Source organism: Triticum urartu, chromosome 5A (assembly GCF_056163025.1).
Source record: "Triticum urartu cultivar PI428250 chromosome 5A, HENAU_Tu73, whole genome shotgun sequence".
NCBI lineage: Eukaryota > Viridiplantae > Streptophyta > Magnoliopsida > Poales > Poaceae > Triticum > Triticum urartu.
Genome location: NC_141877.1, coordinates 256,108,111 through 256,123,048, shown reverse-complemented (window position 1 = coordinate 256,123,048; position 14,938 = coordinate 256,108,111).

Here is a 14,938-nt window from a genome sequence, read left to right as displayed (position 1 = left end):
TGCCATAGCATCATACCACATTGCATATAAGATCATCTTGGATCTTAACACCGGGAGCCATACATATATAGCATACTTGGGATAGAAAGTCGATACATTTTACATATCATAGGTTGTGCACAAGTGTCGCATACGCCTTTAGAGCAATCATGCTAGCGTCTCTCTTGAGTTGTGAAACACGAGTGTTTTCCGTGGATTCCACATTTTGTGCTCATTCCTTGGTGGCACGACCCCATTTATCTATCCGTGTGTGTGTTTCCGTGTGCCCCATATTGCTATTGGTCTACTTGTTATACTTGCGAAATTGTGAATCTCTTTCAACATTATTGACTCTTACTAACATTTTACATAATTTTTTTTGTGCCACTATCCTCACCGAGCTCCACCATAAGCCTTATTTGTGTAGGTGTGAGAAACCGACAAGAATTGGTACCAATTGTGCTATTTCCTTGTCCACATTGGAGTGATCATTGATCCAAGTTCAACTTCGGTCAAGGTACATTTGGTGTTCGTTCTTCTCTTTCTACCACTCACATTTTTCTCTTGGAGTGATGGATAGGCAAGGCATTTCATCTCCGGTCTTCGACAACAACGACGGCGTGAACAACTACATCACCAAAGTATCAATCTTCGATCTACAACGACAAATGCAAGGCGCACAATCAAGATTGCGAGAGCGCATCGAGAACCTCTCCATCTACATTCGTCACTCTGAAGCAAGGAAAAGGGACTACATCGACAACAAGCTTTTCGCACAAAAGGAATAGCAAGATGCAAGGATGGAGGAGATTCGGGCCTTGTTGATCAACCGTTCTTCCCCTTCATCATCCTCACGGCGACGACGTTCAAGTCACAAGTCTTCGGAGCGCAAAAATGATGCAAGCGCAAGTCATCCATGTCCACATCTCCATAGCGGCCACCATCATGTTTGTGATCCACCTCATATGAAGGGCAAGTCACCTCCAAGCAACATGTGCACGACGATGACGAACGACATCTACTATGAGCTCAAGTGCGACAACGCCAACATCATCATGACGATGCTCACCAAGCACAAATACACAAGTCCCAACAAGCCCTACTTCACGCCAAGTCCAAACTTCATGAGCACAAGAGAAGACCGCGAGATGAGCACCACCAAGACGGAGCTACAACTACAACAACCACTTCGGCATCTTCGCCAAGTGCTATCAAGGCATCTCCACCTTTGGACATACGACATCTTCACCTATTTCCCGTGAGTTCGCCTACATCAACATCATCAAGTACAAGGAGACCACCTACGAGCGAGGGCGACACTTCCTTCTTCGGAAGCCCCTCAAGAAAGATGGCCGAGCTTGAGAAATTCCCTTCGGTCATGGAGACGAGCTACGAGGTGCCACATCATATGGGCCTCCAACAACAAGACGGTGACAAGAAGTTCGAGCAAGGGCCATCCCCTTCGGCCACGGCGATGAGCACGAACCTCTTCAACAACATGAAGACGACGCCCATATTGGACTCATACTCCGAGTCAAGCTACGAGACCGCACATGAGACTGTATCTTTGGTCTTAGAGGAGAGTGATGATGTGCCATCTTCGGCCTTCATCCATGGCTATGACTACGACATGATTGAGCATGGAGACATTTGCATCTACATCTCTCTGACACCCACATATGATGTGATGCCCCAATTGCCATGTGAGGAGAGCCACCACCACATGAGTGACATGAGTGACTCCACCATACGTGACATTGAGAGCATTTCCTATGAGAGGATGAGTGTGACCACCACTAGCCCGACACTTGAGAGCATGCCACACATCCTATGTGAGTTTGAGAGCCATTTGAGTGACTCCACCAACCATATGAGTGAGAGCATCCAAGAGGGAGTGAGTGAGCCACAACACTTAGTGAGTGAGGTAGTTGACACGGCATGTGAGGCCACTATGATTTCTAACGACCTAACCTCTACTCCAATTGTGTTTTCTTCTTTGGTGCTAGGTCTCCTACATGACGACGTGCCTACCCTCGAGGAGTCCATACCTCCAATGGAGACAATGATAACCATGGAGGACGATGATGCACCCCCCCACATGGTTCCATCAAGATGAAGATGACCACGACTCGGTCTTCGACACCTCACCTACAACACATGAGCAATGCTCCAAAGGTAACATAGGTGATGGTGCTTCACTTGTCCCACTAGTGGGCTATTTTGCGAACGATTGCTTGCATGATGTTGACACACCTATTACCATGCTTCATGCCAGTGCGAATTCTTCATGTCATGACTTGCCAATTTATGATGAATATGATGATGAGCATGTTGATTTGCCTAGTTGTGATGCTATGCTCCATAGGATATCATGTGAAAATTCTATTGGTCACATCATGTTTGACAATCCATTAACCTTGTCATATGCTATGAGTGAGATATCCCATATTGTATCATTTCAATCTCAACATAGTAACTATGCATGCCCCATTAAAATAAATCCCATTTGCACTTATGGCATAGATGACGAGATCATGGTCATTGGCTTTTGTTTTTCATGTGATAATATTGCCATGCTTCCTTTACATAATTTGCGCAATTCATCTACTATGCCATTCCATGATCACAATGTTCCAAATATGCATTGTTTTGAATGTTGTCAATATTCTCCTTGTGACATTTCCATTAATGCTCATGAGGAGACCCCCATAGTTTCCTCGTACATATTAGGAGATTTTGATGCATTCCATACATTGCATGATTCTCATAATTGCTTGCACCGTATGCATTCCATGAATAAAAATGCTCTACATATTTATTTTGATGCATTACACAATTTGTGTCTCCATTATGCTATACATAACAACAAACCTATCATGATGGATGACATGTTTCTATATTGCACATCTCATTTATTCGAGCATTGGATATTTTGTGCTAAACAACACAAGCACATACGCATCATGATGGATGATGTGTACATCTACCATGCACACACAATTTTCCTTTTGTCTTTGTTTTGTGTAGGTACTCACGTATACTCGTCAACCTCTCAATCCCAAGAGTTGACGAAACGAGCTCTTGAGAGCAAAGACGTTTTGGGATCCCATGAACTACCCTTCCCACCGCTCTCTTCGCGCAACGACTACGCGCATCTCTCTCACTTGGCTCTCACACGGCTATGGGCTATATACCGCTTGTCGCTTCATGCTCATTTTATTGTGTTCACTTTGCATGCTATGCTTACTTCTATGCCTTTGCCTTGCAATTGTAACCCTTGTGTGCATCTACCCATGTTTCACCACTATGCTACTCCTATGTGTATTTGCATGCTTGGTGGAGATCCATGTTGCTATTGCCACGTTTATCATGTGCCTCATGCTATTGATGCTATTTTGCTCATATCCCCCTTTCATGCTTGTGCTATGTCATGTGAATTATTCATGCACACTATTTGCACCCATGACATACTTGCTATGATTCCCTCTAGTATGTTGCATCTTCGCACTACTAGCTCACACCACTCGTTTGTTATGATTGATTGCCTTGTCGCATCACCCATGTTCCATTATTACTTACTTTCTTGGGTTGATGACGCATATGTTCATGCCTCTCACATGATATATTTTGTTCATTGTCGCTTGCCTCCAATTGTTGCATCTATGGTTATTGATCCTGGAGACTTGGACACTTTAGTTGTGATGCATGCTTGCTTGATTGATCCTATTCTATTTGGTCATTGTCGCATCATATGCCTCCATACTATGAAATTCTCCCTTGTCCTTTCTTATGATGAGAATGATGCATACACTTGTTGGGTATCTTACCACATGAATGATAGGTTTTGCACTTCCGCTAACCTCATTTGTTTTTCCAAGTGTTTGTCATGTTCTTCCATTTTGGAGGATTCACAGGCGGTGACATTATGCAACAACTTGGTTATGTGAAGGCATACACGATGTGCAACACCAACATTTGCGAGAATCTCCTAAAGGTGAACTCCTTCCCTTTGAGCCATCCTCAATTACACATATTGGATGGGTCACTCTTTCATTGTTGTCTCCTTCTTGTTGTCTACATGATACATCTCGCGAATGAAGGAGCGACATGGGAGATTGGCTCTATGGACCTTCAAGTTGAGGAGCGCTCGGACTTATTGGATGCACCTTCGAACTCCACTCATGCCACGACATCGAGCATTGGTACACCAACACCTCCATATTTGTTGATTGTGCTCACACATGTCATGCTCGATGGACATATCATACACATGACAAATTTGCATCTTATGCATGGATTGACTGACATTATGATTGCCTTGTTGCATCTTGTATCCCCATGTCATCCATGATATATGAGCTTGTGCATTTTCTTAGCAAATTTGTTGTGATCTACCTTGATGGCATATACATACATCATGATCATGTTGCCCATCATCAATTACATGATCACATACTCATTTTGAGCACCCATTACCATGTTCATGCTTTTGATAAACCATCCCATTATGACATCATTTTGTACCGTAGTTGCATTGATCATATTCACAATACATTAGTGTGCACAATGAATGCTTTTGCTACCATGAATGCTTTGCATATCATTCTATATCATCTTCATAAGCTTCATGCGCTTTGTCACGAACAATCTTGCCGAACGGACTCATTCTTACATGATGGACCCTTTATGTGCGCTAACCATTGTATTTCCGAGTGTTGTTTGTGTTTGCTCTTTTCGCATGTATACTCCTCCGGCGACACCTTGGAGTACTTGGATTGCACCATGACTTCCACTTTGTCCAACTACAAGTACGTCCACGACAACCGTTCCCATGGTGATGAGGATCACGATCCGAGGTTGGATCTTTCCTAAGGGGGTGGGGAGATGATGCGGAGCATCCCACGTTCATCCCCATGCATACTCCGACTACTCTCCAAGCCCCAAGGATACATAAGATGAGACCTCGACTATACACCATTGGACACAAGGTGAACTCGCTCCTCTTCGAACCATCACTTTCCACATATGAGACATGGCTACTACCTCAAATATATGTGCTATGCATGACCAGGAACAAAGAGGAAGACCATGGACAAGAAGGCGAGGACACCAAGCACGGGAACAAGAAGAAGGGCCACAGAAGAAGCTCCAGCCATCGGACGACCAGTCGGGACCGGACGTCCGATGCCTAAAGACCCACCGGACGATCGGCCCGGACTGGATGACCGGTGATCCCGCACTCGTGCCAAAATGAGCGGATGTCCGACAAGTCCCGAACGTCCGATGCACTCCAGCGTCCGGACGTCCGACCGCCCCCGGAAATCCGGCGCCACCTCATCCGAGCCAAAAACGCTGGACGTCCACCAAGTACCGGACGACCGGACGCTCGTGAGCCACCGGACGTCCGGTACCTCTCGCACGACTGGCCCCTGGCTGTGTCCAGTGTTGCGGGCCGAAGCCCATGTACCCCTCACTTACCCCTTCGTGTCCCTAGACTATATATACTCCTCCACCACCTCCTAGTTAGGGTTAGAAAAGCATTAGCTCATATTTCGTGTGAGAGCTTTGCTCATCCACTTGGTTCCCTTCTCCTCGGAGATTCGAGCCTCCGCTGGAGAAGATCCCCCAAGCGGATTCAAGACGCCCTTTTAGGGAAGAACTCAAGACCTCCTCACGGAGAAGACCGGCTACCCTTGTATCGTCCTTAGTTGTCTGTGGATCGTGTATCTTTCCTTATGTACTCGAGGATCTAGCACATGTGTGACTTATTTGTGTTGGCTTAGTGTTTCCTCTTGTGTTTCCCCTTGGTTTTCCCTCCTTTCCCCCTCGTATTCCTCGTGTTCTTCGCGGGATCCGCTCCTTTTGTGAAAGATCGGCCGATTAGGGTTCTACCCTACATCACACTTTTTACTTTTTGTTATTTAGTATTAATAAAGTAGAAATACTATTATTTTACTGTTTTCTGAATTACCCGTGCAATAAAAAAATGACCAGAAAATAAAAGTTCTCCAAATGCCCTTAAAAATTTATATAATTTTTTCTAGAATATTTGAATTTTTTTATCACTGAACACACCCCAGGGGGGTGCACCTGTGAGCCACAAGCTCACAGGGCGTGCCCACCTCCTAGGCGTGCTATCCGGGCCCATGTAGGCCCCCTCACTTATTCCAGCCACCCATCCACTTCTTCTTCCTCTAGAAAAAATTGCACACTTGCTCAAACCCGCGTTCTTGCTGATTTTGCTGCCATTTTCGATCTTCTTGCTCGGAGCTCTGTTTCTGAAACTGATTAAGGGGATTATTCATCGGTATCTGACTCCTCCAATGGGCCAATTAGTTTTTGCTCTAGTGCTTTATATATTACAATTTTTTGCTGCTGTGGTGAGCATGTTCTTGAGCTTGCATGTCAAATTTATATGGTTCAAAGTAGTTTTGTTGCATGATATAGCTTCTAAGCACTTGTGGGAGTAGTTGGTATCAATTTTGATGAGTTTGGTTCACTTTTATTTTGAGTCACTAAATTATTTAGAAATTTTCAGAGAAAATAAAAACCATGAGGATGTGGTTAAGGGGCTTATCAAGCCGTAATTCGGAGGAAACTCCGGAGGAGAAGCCCAAGTACAATCTTCCGCGTGCGGCGGAGATTCAGCCGTGTGAATGGCGAAGTGATACATTTTTAAAGGAGGCAGAAATTTATGATGAGTTCTATTATTTGGCGGATAATGCTGGCATTGTCCCTTTCCTCCAATACCTCCTACTCACTAATACCTTCGTGCAAAACTTTCGCTTTTTTCCTAGGAAGGAATCACCCATGGTAGAATTCCGCTTGTACGATGTGCCTAAGGAAATGAAATTATATGATTTTTCCAATGTTTGGAAAATACCTCATGAGGGCCACATTAGTGAGCCACGTCCTAGAGACATGGAGGATTTCATGTATGAAGCTACTGTGGGGGAAGAGAGAGGAGTGTCAGAAGCGAGAGTGGTTAGTTTACATTTTCCTGTTTTACGTTACTATGCATTACTTGCCGGGAGATGTTTGACTGGTCGTGGGGAGAGTGGGACTCTCAGTGCACCTGACCTTGCTATTTTACTCCATGCTCTATATGTTGATAGAACTTTTATTTTGGGTACTATGCCCGGCGATTACACACAAACCGTTCGAAGGGTAGTATTTTTGGTGGTGTATATTCCTCCCGCCTCGCTAAACATTTTGAGATTCCTATTACACATGAGGAGGATAAGGAGATGCTGCTACCCACTAAATATTTAGATTATGCTAGCATGGCAGCGCAGCACTTTCTTAACAATGATAAGCAAAAGCGACTCCTGTACAACTTGGTATTCAGTCAGGGTACTTGTGAGATTATTACCTTGCCTACACCTTCTTTGTTCAATATTCGTTCATGCAGGTACACTATTATGCCCGATGACATCTGTGTGTACTGGAGCTTAACGCAACCCCCAGTGCCTGAGCCAGCTTCAACACCCGAGGCATATCAGGAGTCTGTGTATCAGTGGGAGCCATAGGAGCTCGCCAACCAGTGGAACCCTCAGGATCCTCCACGGTATCCAGGAGAGGGTTACTTCGAGTCGTGGCCATAGACCAACTTAGGCCAAAGGCCTAAGATTGGGGGGATTATGTATTTCCCACCAACATTACATTCAAGCATCACACATTCATTTCACTTCTCGGTGTTCATCCTCTTTCATTATATCATCCATGTTAGTATATTTTTCTTGCTTTCTTCTTGTGTGTTTGAAAAACTTTGATAAAATCCAAAAAAAGATTTATCACTTATATTTAGTTTTTCTTTCTAGTTTAGTTAGTTGTAAGACGCCCGCATCACCATTGAGCGGCGTCGTGAGACGCGCCGTCAGCCAGACAGGCGTAATGGAGCCGATGTCGACGAACCCGCGCCCAGTGTTGGCGGGTACCAGCCTTACGAGGTAGGATGCCCAACCTTCACTCGCGAGCTACGACAAGTCCATTGGCCATCATCTCGCACCTTCAAGCCTGACCTTCCGGAGAGGTATGATGGAAAGCTAAACCCAGCAGAGTTTTTGGGCATATATACGATTGCCGTTCAAGCCGCCGGGGGGGAGATGAAAAAGTGCTTGCCAATTACTTCCCGCTGGCTCTCAAGCCAAATGTGAGGTATTGGCTGATGCACTTGTTGAAGGATTCCATTTCCTCCTGGGCAGACTTGTGTAACGAGTTCGTTGGTGCCTTTATAGGTGGCCATCAAGAACCGGGGCAACCCAGTGACCTGCAAACCCTTCTACAAAAAGAATGCGAAAGTTTGCCCAAGTATTTGTAGAAGTTCAGCCGAGTACACCGTAACATTCCAAAGATACACCCGACAACTGTGATTGTCGTATTCCACACAAATGTGCGCAACCGCAGGATGTGGGCCAAGATGAATGTTTGGTTGCCCAAAACCGTCAGCGAACTCTACAGGTTGGCGGACAAGTGCGCCCGTGTTGAAGAAGGAAGAAGACTTCCTGGGGAAGAGGTTGGTGTCAAAGTCGATTTAGAAGATGACAACACTACCACCCCTAGGAAGAAGAACATAAAGTGCAATAAGAAGGGAAATGAGAAAGCAGTGACGGCCGTTGAGAGCTCCGGTGATCTTAGCGCCGGCAAGAAAGCAAAAAATTGAGATGCCCGGCAAGGAAACTGCTACTTGCACTGACTGCCAGGCGGAAACAGCTGGCATGTCTGACGGACCATGCTGCAAGATTAATAGGAGCAAGGGTCATGATCTCCAAGATTGCAAGCAAGTTGAATAGTTGGTTGAGAAGCAGAAGGCTGAGTATGAAAGGGGCGACAAGGAGAGAGGCCAGAACATGCTGGCGGGAAAGGCCGAGGTGGCTGCAATGGACACCATGGCAAGCTCGGTCAGTAGAAAGAGAAGCCCGCTAGGGGCCGTGAAAAGAAGGAAGATGAAGATGACAGTGAAGAAGAGGATGACGAGACCAGTGAGCAGGAGTTTCAGTAAGCTACTGAGGCAATGTGCATTGACGGGGGTGCATCCTTGCACTCCTCTCACCGCCAGCTCAAGCAGTGGGCATGTGAGGTTAATGTGGCAGAACCTGTAGCATGCGCTCAAGAACAACTTAAGTGGTCCCGCACGCCCATCATCTTTGACATTCAGGATCATCCAGATCACACTACCGCGGCTGGATGCTTGCCATTGTTGGTTTCACCAACAGTCCGCAACCTCAACGTCACCAAGATGTTGGTGGACGGATGTAACGCCCACGATGCGGCTATATCTCCCACGTGTCGAAGCACGACTTAGAGGCATAACCGCATTGTAAGCAATGTCGCAAGTGAGGTAATCTTCACACAACCCATGTAATACATAAGGAAAAGAGATACATAGTTGGCTTACAATCTCCACTTCACACAATACATGAATAAAGCATTACATCATCTAGATACAATCAAGGTCCGACTACGGAACCAAAATAAAAGAAGACTACCCCAAATGCTACACAGATCCCCGATCGCCCCAACTGGGCTCCACTACTGACCAGCTGAAAAACAGAACAACATAACGAACAAGGTCTTCATCGAGCTCCTCCTTGAGTTTGGTTGCGTCACCTACACGGTTTCACCGGCACCTGCAAACTGGTTTTTGGAAGTATCTGTGAGTCACGGGGACTCAGCAATCTCACACCCTCGCGATCAAGACTATTTAAGCTTATAGGAAGGGAAAAAGGTATGAGGTGGAGCTGTAGCAAGCACTAGCATATATGGTGGCTAACATACGCAAATGAGAGCGAGAAGAGAAGGCAAAGCACGTTCGAGAATCTATGACCAAGAAGTGATCCTAGAACAAGCTACGTTCAAGCATAACTCCAACACCGTGTTCACTTCCTGGACTCCGCCGGAAAGAGACCATCACGGCTACACATGCTGTTGATGCATTTTAATTAAGTTAAGTGTCAAGTTTTCTACAACCGGACATTAACAAATTCCCATCTGCCCATAACCGTGGACACGACTTTCGAAAGTTCAAAACCCTGCAGGGGTGTCCCAACTTAGCCCATCAGAAGCTCTCATGGTCAACGAAGGATATCCCTTCTCCCAAGACAATCCGATCAGACTCGGCATCCCGGTTACAAGACATTTCGACAATGGTAAAACAACACCAGCAAAGCCACCCAAATGTGTCGACAAATCTCGATAGGAGCTGCACATATCTCGTTCTCAGGGCACACCGGATGAGCCAGACGTCGGGTGGGCCAGCCCAGAGTTGCCCCTGGTAGCTCCGGACATCGCTCAGTTTGGACCAACACTCAGAGGAGCACTGGCCCGGTGGTTTAAATAAAAGATGTCCCTTGGGCAGGCCTACCAAAGGGAAAGAAAAGGCTAGGTGGCAAATGGTAAAACCAATGTTGGGCCTTGCTGGAGGAGTTTTATTCAAGGCGAACTGTCAAGGGGTTCCCATTATAACCCAACCGTGTAAGGAACACAAAATCAAGGAACATAACACCGGTATGACGGAAACTAGGGCGGCAAGAGTGGAAAAAAACACCAGGCATAAGGCCGAGACTTCCACCCTTTACCAAGTATATAGATGCATTAATATAATAAGAGAGATATTGTGATATCCCAACAAAAAACCAAGTTACAACATGGAACAAACTCCAATCTTCACCTGCAACTAACAACGCTATAAGAGGGGCTGAGCAAAGCGGTAACATAGCCAAACAATGGTTTGCTAGGACAAGGTGGGTTAGAGGCTTGACATGGCAATATGAGAGGCAAGGTAAAGCAAGTGGTAGGTATCGCAGCATAGGCATAGCAAAAGAGCGAGCATCTAGCAAGCAAAGATAGAAGTGATTTCGAGGGTATGGTCATCTTGCCTCCCGCAAGGAAGGAGAACGAGTCCATGAAGAAGAAAAACGGACGAAGTCGAACGAATCCTCACAAACGCGACGTTATCGGAACTAACCCGAAGAAGCAACACCGGAAAGAAGCAGACAACATAGTAAACAACCACCACATAATCATGGCATGATGCACAACCAAGTATGATGCATGTCCGGTTTCATGAAACATGGCATGACAAAATGCACAAACAATCCTACAAATTAAGTGGAGCTCAACATGCAACTCCATCACATATTGACGAAACACCACATTCAAGTTATTTAGTTCGATCTCGTTTATGTACCCAACAATATTAAATGTTGTTAAGCATGCCAAGAGGTGAAACATAACAAAACTATACCATCTAAACAATTTAAATGGGGCCGGATATAACAAACAACAAACCCGGTAAATCCCCATATGCATTAGTAATTTAATGCAAACAACACTTCAAACATTCTTGAAGTTGTTATCATGATGCGGATGACATGAACAAGTTTATGCAATTTTTATTAAAAGTTGACAAGAGCATTATGAAGCATTTGTCACCGTGGTGGAAAGGAAAAGTGGTGCCACGGCAACGATAACGAAAATGGTGCCACGGCAGGGTTCCGGTAACTGGATTGAGATATTGTTGCAAATGAGAAGTGTGCGGATGCCTGCAAAAGATGGCGGGGCGCTCCCGGATTCCGGGTGTCCCACGAGTTGACGACAAGGAAACGAGTGACAATTTGGACATGGTACAAACACGAGCATCTCAAACATCGCAAGCATTCGTTCATGGACGTCGTCTCGGGTTATACCTTCGAAGCGTGCATTATCGGAACGGATCGAGTTCGGCGGTAGGGGTACACGTGTTGAAGGGGAAATAGTTGTTCACGGGGTCGTCGTGGGAAGTAGCGGTTCACGCGACGGTAGTTGAACTTGACGTTTGCATTACACGGGTCTTCGGCGACGGTCGTCATACATGGTTCGGAGTGGTACTTACATCGTCGGACTTGTCGGTCTCGATTCTTGCGATGGTAGCGGTATACGTCTCGTTTTCGGAGAGGTACTTGGGGTCATTTGAACTTGTCGGTCTCGTCATCTCGAAGGGGTGCTTGACATTCTTAGCGATTCCGAAGACGATGCTTGATGTACTTGGTGCCAATACGGTCTTCGGGTACTTGACGACTACGGACGGGGCAACAAAACATAGTCGACCTTGACATTTCGGTGTTCTAGTGGAACGAACGTCCGTGTAGCCTTGCCGGTATAGGTACTTGACGGTATCCGTGCGTAGAGGTACTTGGCAGTTTCATGTAGACGAACTTGAGGTACTCCAGGGCAGAGGTCGCAACATTGCAACGATGGTCTCGACGCATCCAGATCGAAACAAAGCCAAGTGGCCTCGGGCATCGCAGATCGAGGCAGCGGCGGGCGCTCGTCTCCTGCTCGAAGCAGAGGCGAGGCCGACGACACAGGGCTTGGGGGCGCATAGAGGCCGAAGGCGAAGCAGGTTCGGGCGCCGGAGGTGGCTGGCGAAGCAGGACGGACCGATGTCGGCCAGACCGGGTCGAAAACGGGGCGCAGCGGCACCGGGGTGCTGCGGATGAGGACCAGCGTCGAAGATGCACTCCTGCTGGTCGCCGCCGGCGAGCTCTTGTTGGCTACTGGTGCTCTGACGGCATTGGAGATCGAGGCAAGCTCGAGGACGAGAGGAAGGAGACCTCCAGGGACGGGCGTAGGTGCGTGAGCCGAGGAGCTCCTGCTCCTGCTCCTGTGGTCGCGGTCCGAGGCGGCTACACGGAGGGAGGAGAAGATCGAGATGAGGGAAAGAAAAAGATCGAGCCTAGGCCCCTGGCGGCGCTGAGGGAAACGAGGGAAGGGATCGAGGGAGAGAACGAGGGGATCGGGGAGATGGAATCGGGCAGAGGAGGGTCGAGCACGGTTCCTCCTCTCTTGGCGGCGCTGAGGGAGGGGTCGAGAGGGAGAGGGCGCAGGAGGATCGGGCTAAGGATAGCGCTAGGGTTGGTGGGTGCGGCTGGGCCTTGGACAGCGCTGGAGTTTGGCCTAGGGAGGCCGGCGGCTGGTCGGGCCGTCTAGGTCAGGCCGCAAGGTATAGTTAGGTGGGCCTTAGGGCTGGTTGGACTACGGGGAAAACATAGGCCTGGATTCTCTTCTCTCTCTCTCTCTCTCTCTCTCTCTTTAAAACTTAATCCTTTAACAGAAAAGAAATTAGAGAGAGGAAAAGAAAGAGAGGGTTAGGAAGGATTTTGAGCATGGATATAATTTTCTCGAACTCATAAAAATATGCTTGTTCCGAGAAAAATTGAAAAAGCCCGATCGAACAAAAGATTTCAAACTCATTTGAATTTAATTCAAATGGGTTTGAACTGGGACAAGGTTTTTGGAGTGACCAAAAATGTTGAAATTTTAGGTGGAGCTCCGGAAAATGACGAAAGGATACAAGGCAAGGTTAGAGAGTCAACACTTGAAGAAGAAAAGGCCAAAGGAATTAACATGCAAGTGTGTTAAGGTAAATTCCAAAAGAATGGAAATATTTATAATAGCCCCCTTAATATTAGGAGGATAATGTTATAAAGAGAAGTCACTCTTCCCTCGATTTAAATGGATCGAAGATCCAAACAAATTATTTAGTTGAGATGCAAAAGACTTATGACATGATGACATGATGCAATGCACATGATGCAAAGATGAAACAAATCACACAACGAATCTCAGAAAAAACAAGGAAGGCATCTGAAGCTCTGGTCTTGGGGCGTCACAACACTCCACCACTACGAAAGGATCTCGTCCCGAGATCTAGGATGGCACCGGAGAGAAACGGAAGAGGAAGAGAAAAGGTAAAACTAATTTGCTTCTTTGACAAACGAGTGAAACCAATGAACCTTGCGAGGTTGAACAAATTGAAAGAAAGAAAAAACGACTAAGATGTTCAAAGTTGAAAACACTCCGTTAGAAAAGAGGAACAAGGAACATCACGAGAACCCTATAGCTTGGCAACCATAAGAAAAAAAGTTGCAATGGACAAGAAGTACATGCGAGAACTCCGGTTAAAACGAGATGTACAAGGAATGATAAGGATTAATTACGACAACACTCCGATTGGACAAGGAAGGTAAAGAATATAAACTTTGCCAAACGAAAGCACTTGGATGAGACTCCGGTTAGAAGAGGAATGATAGACATAACACTCCGGTTAAAACAAGGTAGAGAAGGAATAAGACTGATATAATTTGGACAACACTCCGACTGAAAAGAAAATGAATTGAATAAGAACTTGATAAGATGAGAATATACTTGATGAAATCAACAACACACTGCCTCCGGAACTATTGAAAGAATGGCACAAGGGGTAAGAACGATTTTAGACAGCACTCCGATTAAATGGATAAGTAAAGGAAAGGAAAATGATCTTGACAAAACAAGTAGATGGGTTGAAGAGAACAACATCGCAATGCCTTCGGAAGAAAGAAATAGAAGATAGGTAATTGAAAGAAAAGAATGGAGAAGAAAGTGCTAGCTTCTTCCACAAAAGAGCTTGAAAAGGCATCCTTAGGGGAAAGGTCGAACTGAGTTGTTGGAAAAAAACCAACAATGGAAGGATAAGCTTGAAGTGGGCTTATGGAAAACATCTCGAAATTATGAGGTGAAATTTTGCCACTAAAGGAAACAATAGATTGAATTGATGAGGACAAGGAGACGAGAAAACTATTTCACCAGGAGGATAAAAGAAGAACTTGGGTCTTTTATGAGCACCATAAATAGCAACAATCCTTAGGGAAGGCTTTAGGTGAAGTATATAACCCAAGATAATTCCCACGAAGAGGTTGAAGGATTTAAAATATCTCATTCTTAACAACATGTGAATCATGGAACACAAACTCAAATTGTCAAGAGTGACATAACACCATCTCAAAAGATAAGGTAGAAAGAATTGCACTCTGGATTGCAAGATGAATGATGCTTGGGCTCCTCTTAAAAGAATGTTGATGAACACTTCGAGAAGGAATTAAATCCTTGATGAACCATCACGTATAATCTTCATGAAGAACTCCGTTAAACAAAAGAA